This window comes from Zalophus californianus, chromosome 4 (genome assembly GCF_009762305.2).
Source record: "Zalophus californianus isolate mZalCal1 chromosome 4, mZalCal1.pri.v2, whole genome shotgun sequence".
NCBI classification, from domain to species: domain Eukaryota; kingdom Metazoa; phylum Chordata; class Mammalia; order Carnivora; family Otariidae; genus Zalophus; species Zalophus californianus.
In genome coordinates, this window is record NC_045598.1 from 162102403 (window position 1) to 162116772 (window position 14370).

The 14370-nt window shown below is 38.8% G+C and overlaps 1 pseudogene; it reads right to left on the reverse strand.

The window, feature by feature from the left end:
- Positions 1-6186: 6186 nt before the first annotated feature.
- On the reverse strand, positions 6187-11108 carry LOC113925512 (annotated as a pseudogene).
- Between the last annotated feature and the right edge of the window lie 3262 nt (positions 11109-14370).

Genomic DNA, 14370 nt, shown 5'->3' on the forward strand with positions numbered 1-14370 from the left:
AGGCACAACAGATTAGCCACTCTGCCTCTCACCCCAACCAACAACCAAAAGCTAAATACTAAACATTTAGCAGCATTCTCCCTGTACCACTAGGCACATAGAGTTTCACAGGCAAGTACGGTTAATTTTTTCTAAGACACTGATCAACTCCATCTCCTTCAAACATTTTAGAGGATAGAAAGAGGAAGTATTCTTAAATTCATTCTGTGAAGGCAGCAACTGAGAGAGCCAAGCCAGACAAAGGAGGAAAAGCAAGCCCATTTCTCTCCTGATCATCAATGCAAACTATCCTAAACCAAATACTAATAGTTTTAATTCAGTAATACATAAAAGTGATAATATTCAATGAATAACTTGGGTACATCCCAAGAATGTACAGCTGGTTCAGGGTTATAAAATCTGCCAATGTAATTCACCATGTTAACAGATTAAAGGAGAAAAGCCAAAGGACCTTTTTCATAGACGCAGAAAAAGAGTTAATGAAACCCTCAGTAAATTACAATAATAAAGTGTATCTAAAGAATAGCAACATACCATACCTTGAACACCACACTAAATTGGGAAAAACAGAAAACAGATGAAGATGCCCTTTATCCCCACTTCTACTATCAAAATAAGACAAGAAATAGAAACTAAGACTATAAGAACTGAGAATAAAAAAATAAATATTATTTGAAGGCAATATTATCATTAACATAGAAAGCCCAAAAGAATCTACAGACAATTTATTAGAAATAATGAAAGAAGTTACCAAGGAGGATACTCATTCTTATACACCAGGAACAGTTTAGGAAATTTAATGAAAAAGAGGCTTCTCTTTGAAATAGCAACAACAACAAAAATCAAAGATACAGAATTAAGCCTGACAAAAGATGTGAGAGACATCTTGGGAAATCTATAGACATCACTGAAATGCATTATAAAACTAAATAGATAAAGAGATATACATGTTCATGAGAGGAAGAGCAGATTCTAAAATTATTATGGAAGGCCAAAGTGTCCAAGATATGTCAGACACTACCAAATATCCAAGCTTGCTTTAAAGCTATAGCAATTATATCTTGGTGGAGGGACAGAAAAATCGATCAGTGAAATACAGATTGCAAGAAACACCCACAAATATGTGGAACTTTGATATATAAAAGAGGTAGCACACCAAATCATTTGGGGAAAAAAGGCTTTTAAACAAATGGAGTTAGACAAAGGCTGTACATAAGGAAACAGATGAAAAACTGAGCACCTCCTTATACCATACCAAAAATCGACTGCAAATGCCTCTGTGTTTTGGAAATCAGTTTGGTTTTATCTTGTAAAGTGGAACATATGCATAGACTACCACCCAACAATCCTTCTAGGTATGTGCCTAAGAGAATGTCCTATATACCTCCACCTGGAAACCTGTACAAAGATGTTTAGAGCTGCCCTGTTGCATAGCAGCAAAAACTTGGAAATAATGAAATTGAAAGAAGAAACAGAAAATAAATTGTGTTATTTTGGTATGCTCCTATAATAAAGTATTCTGCACCAGTCAAAACAAACGAACGATATCTAGACACAAAAATACAGATGAATCTCAGCAATATAATTTTAGGTGAAAAAAAAAACAAGTCACAGAAGTTTATATACAGTTCTGGTATTTTCATTTTATAAATTTAAAAGTAACTAAAACTTTTTGGTGAAGAGATATAATAGAAGTGTGCTGCCAGGATGAGGGACAATGGTAAGCACCACATCTGGGATAGTAGCTGCCATAGACAAGAGACAAAGAAAGAGGTAGGAGATAGAATCAGCTATTATCAGTGTCCTAGTTTTCATAAGGGTCACCCTAGAGAGATGGTTAAAAAAATCACCTTGAATGGAGCAATAATGAGAGTTGGTCATAAATCAACAACCATATTCATCCAGTTTTATGATTCTGAGACCCAGTTAAAATAAGAACCCTATTAAAATAATAATCCCATTAAATTTGTTACAGGAGGGGGCCACTGAGGCACAGAATGGTCTCATAGCTTGATAACAAGTGGTGGAGCCAAGATTTTTAATCCAGATGGTCTGACCCAAGAGCCCAAGAGCCCAAAAGCCCATGATCTAGTCATATGCTCCAAAATGGGTGGAATTGCTTCCTGTTCACAGTAGTATCAGCACCATGTGGAATGTGCAGATATAAAAGAGAAAGTTAGAGAAATAAAATAGAGAGTATGAATAGTAGCAGTAATAGGTGGGAGCATATATTATCTTTCCATTAACTTAGAAAGCCCTTGTACCATAATTACTAGACTCCAGCTAAACACAGAGGGCAACAAAGAATCTCTGCAGCTTACAAGACAGCGGGAGGCTTAAGGGAGCCTGGGTGGCTCAGTCGGTTAAGCATCTGCCTTCGGCTCAGGTCATGATCCCATGGTCCTGGGATGGAGCCCAGCATAGGGGCATAGGGCTCCCTGCTCAGCGGGGAGCCTGCTTCTTCCACATCCTTTGCCCCTCCCCACTGCTCATGTTCTCTCTCTCTCTCTCTCTCTCAAATAAATAAGAGAGAGACAAGATTTGAGCAACACAAGATTTGTGATGAAAAGAATGACACAAGAGAAGACACTGGGAACAAGGAACAGGACTGAGACAGAGTCAGCCACTGCTGACAACCGAGACATTAACAATCCTTAGAAAGAACTTGTGGTTGATATAAAAGATACAACTGCATAATATAAATTATCCATCTAGGTCATATTTACGATTCAAATGTCAACTGGAGTCACCCTGTACTCTGATATTTAATTAAATTTTTATAAAATGCTAGATCCCCCCTCCCACCATACACACGAAATTCAAAGGGATTCTTCACAGCTCACACTTCCTATGGTGCCCACGTTCTGTATTTCTGCATCCATGAGTTCTCAAACTCACTCACACCCCACTTCCCATGACTGTTCTCTTCCCTCCTGTCTGTACTGACCCACATGCAGAACATACCTCCTTTTCTATGATTTCATACCAAACTACCTCATAAGGCATTTGTATGCCACTTTAGCACAAAAACCAATTTAAATTTTAATATTAAACATTATCATTTGAAAGTCCTTTAGCTACCATGCCTCCAGGCCTTCCTCAATGACCATCCTTCGCAGACCCCAGCCAGGGGCTGTGAGCATCCTCACATTGCTGCTTCTTCATCTACTCTCCAGTTTCTTCCTTGGCACAGATTCAACTTCATGTTAACTTCTCACAGAATATTTTAGGGTTCTCTTCCTCCATTATTTCATAGCAGCACCCAAACTCTGTCAAAACGCCCCATCAAGGAATTTGCTAAACAAAGACAATCACTTTCCTGTGCCATCTAATACTGTATATTGAGCAATAAACAGCTGCTAACAAGAGCACCTAGTGCCTCTCCAGCACTTTCTTGAATCCTCCACTGGGACCACAGACCTCCTGCCCACAATCCAGCCACTGAACAGATAACATGCAGCACAGAAAAGAACCTGGATCCAGACTTATCAACATTAAAAAATATTTTTAGTATCACCCTATTAAGTGTGTATGTAGAAAGACAATAATGAACCCATATATACGGATGACTGAGAGATACAGAGAATGATCCATTTTGACATCCTCACATTCCTTACCTTTTCCTGTGGTTGAAGACCCCAATTTTCTTTCAGAAGTCTATCTCTCTGCATTACTCACAGTGTTCCTAGATGGTTCATTCAGGGGACTAAGGATAGACGTGTGGCCCAAATTAAGGAACTCAGACTCTGACTCCTAGTAATTAGAATAGTTAAAATAAAAGTTGCATGGGGCATACTTATACTAAAAAAATTATTGGTTGTTTATCTGAAGTTCAAATTTAACTGTGTGTCCAGTATTGTGACTTGCTACCTCTGGCAACCATACCAGCAATGAAAGTCATAGCTGCTTGACACAGACGGAAGCCTGCTGGAATCTAGCTATTCCTCTGTCCATGACTTCCGGTCTCCAAGATTCACTATCACTCCCCAGGCTCTGACCTGCTTCAAACCTGGTTATTCAGCTATTTCTCCAATTCTTTGACTATCCCTCGTCCTGTATCCTTCCACTATATTTCTTTTTCTTTTCTTCTGTTTGCTGTCTTGTTGTTTTGTCTCAGATATCGAGGGTTGTTTCTTGTAGCTCATAGCAAAAAAAAAAAAAAAAAAAAAAAAAAATCCCTTGTTGAAATATCACAGCAGAGACACCACTGGCACACCCCTGCTGGAAACAGCCAGGTTTTCTTGGCCCAAAGAGAATCTTTAAAACTGGATGTATTGCCACTAACATCTAAGATAGAAATATTTACTTAAAACATTGACCCTTCTGACTTCTCCAAAACCTCAGCTCTGGCAATATGGGGCTGCAATCCCACTCAGTAACAAACATCTGGATTAGAGTAGCTGTTCTCCTTATACAGAACATGCCCTTGTTTACTTATACTACCTGTCAGGCCTGGCAGGTTAACTCAATACATCTTTTCTTAGCACCTAAAGTAGTTGGCACTGAGGAGAATGAAGTAAGGTACGGTTTACACCATCAAAGAACCTCTTAGTCTAATGAGTGTGGCAGACACTTCAAAGGAGAATTTCATATGTAATATGATGAAAGAAATAATGGAGGTAGTTCCAGGATAGTATGAGAACCAATAAAGATCCTTTCATTCAATCTGGGTTACAGGGGAATGTTCTGGAGAAGATGAAGCCTCACTGAGTTTAGAAGGGTAAGGGAGAGAAGAATTGTTGACAGGCGAGCAGGTTGAATAAAGGGAAGAAAGCATGAAACAGTAGATGGAGCGTGAATAAGTACAAGGTTGTTTTTTGGTTTTTTGTTTTTAACAATCAGGCAATTTCGGACACCACCGTTCTATTGTAACCTTCGACAATCTAGATTTTTGCCCCAAGTTCTGTTTTCACTCTGCTTTATAGCTGTTCCCTCAATCTTGGCCCACTCCAGGATGTACCTGTTTGACCAGTGTTAATTTTCCATTCTCTGTCTCTCTTGTCACCGTCCACAGAAGTGGGAGCCCTCCACTTAAAGAAAAACTTAATGGTACCACCTCCAGGCCAATGACATCTCAGGGATCCAAGCCCACAGTTGAGTCATATTCGTCTTCTCTTTGATCTACCTGCCCCTGGATCTTCAAATTCAGATGAGGATTTTATGATTTCTAGGTAGGTAACACATCCCTTAAAAAGTATCATACACTTTCAGCATTAAGCCTCACAGATCAGAATCAATAAGATAACATTACTATAAATTTGTTCCATGTTTCTCAACTCTTAGAACCCCCTACTGTGACCTAGCTATTCTTAAAAAGTATCATGAGGGAAGAGTTTTGTCTTGTTCAGTGCTATATCCTCAGTTCTGCAAACATATTTGAAATATAGACATTGCTCAACAAATACCTACTTGGTTTAATTAATGATACATGATTTGTCATGTATTAAATATATATATACTTTTTATAGTTCCACTTGCATAGCCTTTTAAAATGCAACCAATTCCAATAATCTTTATCAAGCAAATAAAATTAGTGTGACTGGACAGTTTGAGTATAGACCATAAGCATTCCTTCTTTTGATATTTCAATGAAAATTTGGTATTTAAATCACAGGCTTACCTTAGAAAAGACAGTGGGTTTGTTGCAGCCAAAATTATTTCAATCTCTTTGTATGGTATAAGGAGCCAAATGACTAGTGTAACTAAATATTTCTCTTTATTTATTTACTTATTTATTTTTGCCTCACACTACTTTTCATTTGCAACATAATTCACACAATTCTTCTAAACAATGGCATAAAAGAGACTTCCTTGTGTATAAATAACTTACCTTCCATAAAGGAAATGCTCAAAGATGCTAGAACTGATCTCGTGCTGCTGCAGTGTTCTCATATCCCACAGAATTGATGCACAATATATAAATACTCAAGTCCAATATTAAAAACTCAAGCACTTGACTAACTTTAATGAAGTTTCTCAAACTATAACAATATATTTAAAGTGCATATATATTTTTTTAAGAAAGATTATTGTTGATAACTTCTCTATAAAAATAAGTTTGATGGTTTGGTCCATCTAACTTTACTACTATGAGTATGAACATTTAGCTTTTAATATGTGGTCAGTCTTGTTCTACCTTCTCTCAACACTGACACCAACAGAGAAGCAAAAGGAGCTAGCAGAGTGTTAATATGTGAGGATCAGCCGGTGATTCTGGACACAATGCATTCCAGGAGGAGGTACCCATGTAACCAGATCTGGGTGATATGGTTTATTCTTCCTTCCCTGATTTGGACAACCAGGAATAGGAGGAGAGTAGTGGTTCTGATGGGCATTCCCTCAGAACATTCCTGGCTTCTTTCTGGGCAAAGGGTGCCACCTTGGAGGAGGCGGGAATATCAATTCTGAAATCTGGTACACAGAGCTTGGGGCTGCCCTCACCCAACTGGGTTTCACTTCTACTTCCTTACTTGTTTCTTCGTCTGAAGAAGAGGATCCTGAATGAACATCAGAGGTAACTAACTTTCATGGAGATTTCCTCCTGGTTCTCATCCTCATTTTCTTTTTTAAAGATTTTATTTATTTATCTGACAGAGAGAAAGAGAGAGCACAAGCAGTGGGAGCAGCAGAGGGAGAGGGAGAAGCAGGCTCCCCGCTGAGCGGGGAGCCCGACTTGGGGCTCGATCCCAAGATCCTGGAATCATGATCTGAGCCAAAGGCAGATGCTTAACCGACTGAGCCACCCAGGCGCCCCTCTCATCGTCATTTTCAAAGCTGACACCAGTGAACGCATTGTTTTTCTCTCCGTCCCCACCCCACACCCGACAGCCCACCTCCCACGGCGCCCCACACAGAGTGAGCTCCTTTGGCAAACCTAGGTCCATGTACAAGGTGCCCCTGTTCGCACAGGCTTCCAGGACGCCGGGATCAACTGTGAAACTTACAGGAATGCATCTGTAGGCCTGTCCTTCTGACGGTTTTTCTGTATACCACTGATTTTTCTATTTTTCTGGAAGTATGAGTGAATTTCTCAACAAATCTCTCAACGGCCTCTTTTTTCAAGTTACCATGTTTTCGAACTCGCCTTGTGAGAAAGAAGGCAACAGCATCAATTTCCTTCTTCACCTTTCCCTCCGCCGGGGCTCCGGGGGGCGGGGGGGGGGGGGGGGCGCTGGGGCTGCACACTTGGCAGCCGCCTCCGCACAGTCCGGGGTAGGAACCCCAGCGCCGCCTCTGCGCAGTGAGCCTGATCCCAGCCTGGGGCTCCCGCCTCGTCTAAATACTTCTCTTTAAATTATAAGATTTATCAAGTGGTAAGCTGGGAGTTATTTTGTTGTGTTATTCATAAAGTATTTCAAGGAGAGAACCAAAAGACATAGTAGCACTTTACTGGAAATTACCTATCCACTTCCCTATTGCCTATTTATACCCCATCTTATTCCAGAAAAGATTGAATGTGGCTTGCAAAATGACATAAAATACTTAGATAGCATAAATAAAAGCAGAGCAAAAGAAAGAAACAAAGGACATAAAACGGAACTAGGAACGATGGTAAAATGTACATCATAAAGATCCATATAGTTGCTACAACGGAGTCATAAATTTGGCCCTGAGCATTCTACCAAGTTCACTGGCAAAGGGAAACCTGATCAGTTCCTCAACGCACAGGGTTTATAACACAGAAACAGCAATTTATCAGGATGAACATGATTATTGTCCTAAGATCAGACAGGATGTGCTTACTAATGTTCTTATATTTTACCTCAGTAAAGGCTGATGATCACAGTAGAGAGCAATTTAATAAAAGCAGTTCTGCAAGGAGGAAATAGCTCCTGGTAACTTGCCCCTCCTTATTTACCTACTTGCTGTATTCAGCATGACTAGCTAAGAATTACAGTATACACAGCATGCAGTTGCCAGAACAGTCCCTTATGCAGAATACCCATGTTTCTTTCCAAATTATCATTTTATTTTCCATGCAATATATTTCTAATAAAACACTGAAGCAAAAAATAATCCTGTATCTTTAACAATGTCATTCAAGAAAAAACAACCAATAATCTTGACTTCTATTATAGGCTTTTTTGTTTGCTGCTGTATAAAGAAAATTATGACCTTTAGCCTTTAAAAACTCAGAAATATTCTCTCTCATTTCTATTTGCATAAAGTCTGTGGAGTTCAGCACTGCATCAGCTACATTATTTCAACTCTCCTCTCGTTATTTTAATTATCACAAAGATGTATAAAGATTATATTGTTTGACAAAGTCATGAGGACAAGCAAATAACAGTGTTTTTAAAAAGGAAAAGGTGAAATTTTACTCTTTGACACATAATTGTCTCACCTTCTAAACATAAGGTTAAAAAGAAAATAGTTTTAAATCAACCACTGGGTGGTGGGTGGGAATTTTAGATTCCAACTGAACAAGCATTACTTTCACAATGGCTATATGTTAAGCACCGTACCAAAGGTTTTCACACGAATATCCCAAAGTAAGTGTCCTGGCAACAGCCGAGTGGGGGCTATCATTCCTATTTTACAGAAAAAGAAGCTGGGGCAGTAACGCTATGGTCAGGAAAATTTTTCTATAAAGGGACAGAGAATAATTATTTTAGATTGTGGAGCATTAAGTCTTTGTCACAACCACTCAGCTCTGTGGCTGTCATGGGAAAAGCATAAACCATACTTAAAGGAATGGGTGTGGCTCTGTTCCAATAAATTCTTAATCTCAGGAAACAAACTGAGGGTTGCTGGAGTGGTGGGGGGTGGGAGGGATGGGGCAGCTGGGGAAGGTATGTGCTATGGTGAGCGCTGGGAATTGTGCAAGACTGTTGAATCACAGATCTGTACTTCTGAAACAAATAATACATTATATGTTAAAAAAAGAAGAAGAAGAAGAAGATAGCAGGAGGGGAAGAATGAAGGGGGGGAAATCAGAGGGGGAGACGAACCATGAGAGACGATGGACTCTGAGAAACAAACTGAGGGTTCTAGAGGGGAGGGGGTTGGGGGGATGGGTTAGCCTGGTGATGGGTATTAAGGAAGGCACGTACTGCATGGAGCACTGGGTGTTATATGCAAACAATGAATCATGGAACACTACATCAAAAACTAATGATGTAATGTATGGTGATTAACATAACAATAAAGAAAAAAAAAGAAAAGGGGGGATAAAAAACTATCCACAAAAGAGATGGCAGATCCACAAAACTGATCCTTGGGCCATAATTTGCACACCTCTGAATCTCAATGTTTTTTCCAGTCCCTCATAATTTCTTTAGTACCTAGACTCCCATTTTAAAATAATGAGTTATTGGGGCACCTGGGTGGCTCAGTTGTTAAGCATCTGCCTTTGGCTCAGGTCATGATCCCAGGGTCCTGGGATTGAGCTCCGTGTCTGGCTCCCTGCTCAGCAGGAAGCCTGCTTCTTCCTCTCCCACTCCTCTGCTTGTGTTCCTTCTTTTGCTGTGTCTCTCTCTATCAAATAAATAAGTAAATCTAAAATAATGAGTTATTTGTTGACAAATTTTGGCTAGTTATTTTTAATCTAGCCAAAATAATATCCCAGCAAACTTGTTAGAAAAATGTTTTAAAATATTCAATCAATTATCTACTAACGGTTTTATGCGTATGTTGACAGATACACTTCAAAAATGTTTTTGTTGAGTTCAAAGGTACCCTCTTCTTTTTATTACTGAGAAGAAGAATGGTCTAAAGCCAATGATCTATTTCTACATTTAAAAAAAATAGAAAAAGAAGAGCAAATCAAACCCAAATCACACATAAGGAAGGAGATCATAAAGATAAGAGTAGGGGCGCCTGGGTGGCTCAATCGGTTAAATGTCTTGACTTCAACTCGGGTCATGATCGCAAGGTCCTGGGATTGGGCCCAGTAGGAGTCTGCTTCTCCCTCTACCCCTCTCCCTACTCATGCTCTCTCTCTCTCAAATAAATAAATAAAATCTTTAAATGGGAAAGAAAGATAAGAGTAGAAATCAATGAAATAGAAAACAGAAAAATCATTGCAGAATATCAGTAAAACCAAAATCTGAATGTAGAGAACAATAAAGTGGATAGACCTCTAGAGGGCAAGGAGGAGAGCTAGATATTTTTACCCTGGTATCACAAATGAAGACACTGAGACTCAGAAATGACAGGATCTTAACTCAAACCCATGACTGTTGTGTCTAAATTCCATTTTATTTTCAATATGCCAGCAGTGAATAGACTATACTGTATATTGTGGGGTGTTATGCACAATCAAGTTTTCCCATCTATTTTCCCTCAGCCTTAAATGTATGACCAAGCGCCAAAAATGGAATTGGAATACTTTGAGCACCTGAAGTTAGACACACTACTGTATTACCATTTATCAGACAGTAACATTATAGTTTATTTCCAGAGTCACAGCCTATGCCTGTACAACAGAGAACTCTCATCAATACTATTCACACGATGGTGTGAGTGAGTGGTTCCCCTGAAGGTCACTTTCACTACCATAGCTGGTGGTTGTTCTGGTTCATTCGTTCATTAAACAAATATCTACTGAGTGTCTGCTATGTACTAAGCTCTGGGATAGACTCTGAGGACACAAAGATTAGGGGGGATCTTAGAGTTTAGTGGGGAAAATGAGCAAAGGGACAGGTAATTATAATAGATTATAGTGAGAGCAGAATGACCTGGTAACTCTTACGAGAGACTTCTTAGAGAACAAATGAATATCGGGATTTGCCTCTATTCTCTTATCATACGGGCTTTTTACTCCTTTGCCACTAGGATTCCTAGGATTCCTGCTCCACAGAGGTAGTGCTGCCCTGAAGGTCAAAGCAGGAATGGCTGGTTCCTGGCTCCTTTATGGGAAGATTATGGTGGATTCTTGGTGTTGGTTCATTATAGATCTCTTAGGTAAGTTCATCTATAAAGTAAACAAACTCGTGTCTGTGACAATTGATTGTCTTTCTTTTTAATGTCAAAGTTATTAGGCTAACAGACTCTCCCCATCAGTGACAAAACTGAGATGAAACATGGGAAGGGAAGGAAATGGACAAACCTCCTTCTGCCAGAGCTACAAATCCCTCAAGCAGAGAATCCATGAGTGTCTTGCTCATGATGAAATTCCTCTCCCACCCGACCCTGCATGTGAACTATCCACTGCTGGATTGCACTTGACCATCCAATGTATAAATGGATGACTGAATGATAGATGCATGGAAGTACTAGCCAGGGAATGTGGACGTTTCAGTGGATAGGAAAGAATGTTCTAAGCAGAGTGAACAGCATATGCCAAAAAAAAAAAAAAAATCCAGGGACAGTATCAGAAGTTCCAGCAACGGAAAATGGACCAGACTAGCAAGAGTTGAGTATAAAGTGGTTTATAAGATATGAAAGCTAGAAATGTAATTCTGAGTCCAATCATTGCTCAATTCAATCATTTGGCATCATGACCTTGTTCAATAAACTGTTTCCCTGTCTATAGACTGGGCAAACATTCCCAAGGATATCGTAATATCTAGTTAATAAAACATCAAATCACCTTCTCTGTGTCCATCTGCTTTTATGGGGGTATCAATAAACAATCTATCATTGTGAGTATAAGCACATGTAAGATTTAAAACACGTAATGCTTTTATAATTTTCCCCAATTCTAGTAACTTTATCTGCGTTTTCATGGTTGGGACATTTGGAAAATCATTCTATAATTTAAAAATACTATTAATCAATCTGAAAATTAACACTTTCTTTCTTGTGCTTGCAGCAATAGCTTCTGAGAACTTTATCTCAATTAGAAATGTCCAATTATAATAAATGCCTCTAATGAAGATGTAAAAGGACAAGAATAAAAGTGGAGAAATGGGAACACTGAAGAGATAGGTTCTAAAGGGCAACCATTATTTAGTTTCTTCTAATTGCCTTCAGAACTCACTATCTCCCGTAAAAGGAGGAGATCTGAATTATATATAATGTATTAGTAACAACTGTACTCTGGGAGTTTCTCCAGGCAGTTCACATAAATGGGAAACAAATGCATGTGAGGTCCTGCATATCCATCTGAGTACTTAAAGGATAATAATACTAATTTTAAAGTATACTAGGAAATAAAAGGTTAATCCTTACCTATTGTTCTTAGATCCCTATTGTCTTGTTCAGATCCACTTGTGAAAAAGGTAGGAGAAAATAAATTGTCAAGTGCCAACATCTATTCATTTTAACCTATGAGCTCATATTTTAACTGTAAGAAATTTTTAAATGCCTCAGCCTTATTTCTTAATTACTAGAACATTAATTCTACCAGCTCTGGGTTCATGTGGCACACATGTGGGAATAATTCTTGACCAGCTCGTAAGAAGCGATTAAAATTTGAGGGTTCTGGCTAGACTTGCAGTCACACTTAATGTAGCATTAGAATCAAAGCCTATTTGAATGAAATCGATAAGCACAACATTGTCTTTTGCAAATCAGCATCTGTCTAAGGATGGAACAGCACATTCAAATTGATGTCTGTGTAAGCAGATAGATTTAAGTCCAGAGATGGGGGAAACTCTGACAAACTTGTCCCTACTACTAATAATCAATTTTTGCTCTATTTTTGCCCATAAGGAAGCCTAAAGCTTTTAGGAAACTACACAGGAGGTCTACATAATAAATATATGTCTATTATTTATCTATCGTCTATTAAGGTTATAGCTCCATGATTTAGTTTAATTCTCACATTCCTATGAGTTAGAGAAGTTGGTTTTAGCACCTCTGTTTTCCTGATATGGAAAGTGAGGATGACAAACTTGACCCATGACACAGCTCAGAAGAGGAGCAACCAGGATTTGAATCGAAGTCTAACGCCAAAGCCTCTGTTTTTTCTTCACTACCCACAAAGTGCCAATCCTACATAAGCCTTTTGAAACATGCAAATAGGGACTTGGGATATGTAGCAACTTTACTTTTAGTGCTCATACATCAGTACTTGTCTTTCCTTCAGAATAAAGGGGATGCTTCATAGTCATGGGGGAAAGTATGAAATAACCTATCCCTGTAGAAAAGCTCATGTAAAGTACGCTAAACAGAAGAGACCCAAAATGAATATATTCTGTTTACTATGGTTCACATTTAAATATTATTCTATAGACAAAATAATGACATCTATGGCTGTTAATATAATCACAGAGGCAGAGAACATTCTCTCACCTCCACCTTGAATGTGAAATATTTCTACAAGAAACATTCTCCAAGAATATTGCTATTGCTATAACAAATTAACCATAACCCCCTCCCAGATTCCAATTATGGAAAATCTGCCTCAACAAAATTCCACTTAAAAAAGAAATAAGGTACAGAATGAACCACAGATTTCCTCAGGGAAACTGGGGTAAGGGCAGGACCAGTGATGAGATTGTTTCCTGGATTTCCTTTTCTGATAGTCTTGGTTAGGTAGTTGAACAACATAAGAGCTAAGGCCACTGAAGGGAAGTCCGCTTGATGAGAACACGAGGAGAAAGGGAGAATGGGGCCTCCAAGACTCCTGTTCGTAATGCATCTGTCGGTAATTCCTCCCAGCTATACCCTAATCCTCCAATAGCTCCTCTTCCTCCTATGACCCTTCCCAGATACTTTACCTCTCAGACATTCAGAAATGATTTCAAAGTGAGAGCTCTAAGTAAACAGAAGTATCACTTCCTGTCATGCCCTTAACTAGATGCAGCATAGATGTTAGAAACATGGACTCCGGAGCCATTCGGCTTGGATTTGTATCATAGCTTTGCCATAGACTTGGGCATGTTGAATATGCTTCACTTCTCCATATATATAATAGGGTAATAACAGTGTCTCCTTCACAGAGTTGGGATAAGGATTAAATGTGGAACACCAGTGCCTGGAACAGAGTAGGTTTTCAATAAATGTTAGCTACTGTTAATATTTTGAAGAAGTTGAGTTCTCCACTTCCATACCCTTATACAGTTGATCCTTAAACAACATGGATTTGAACTGCATGGGTCCACTTACACACAGATTTTTTTTACAGTACAGTTCTATAAATGGATTTTCCTTATGGCTTTCTTATTAGCATTTTCTTTTCTCCAGCTTGCTTTATGGTAAGAATACCGTGTTTAATAGATATGACATACAAAATAGGTATTAACTGCCTGATTGTGTTATTAGCAAGGCTTCTGGTCAACAATACAGTATTGGTAGTTAAGTTTGGGGGGAGTCAAAAGTTATACATGGATTCTTCCAGTGAAGGGCTCAAGGGTTGGCACCCCTAACTCCCATGTTGTTCAAGAGTCAACTATAATTATAAAAATTCCATTGACAATTTCAATTTAATTGTGAAAAACAGGGGTTTTTTTTCCAGCCTTCATCAGATTCTCATAAAATACT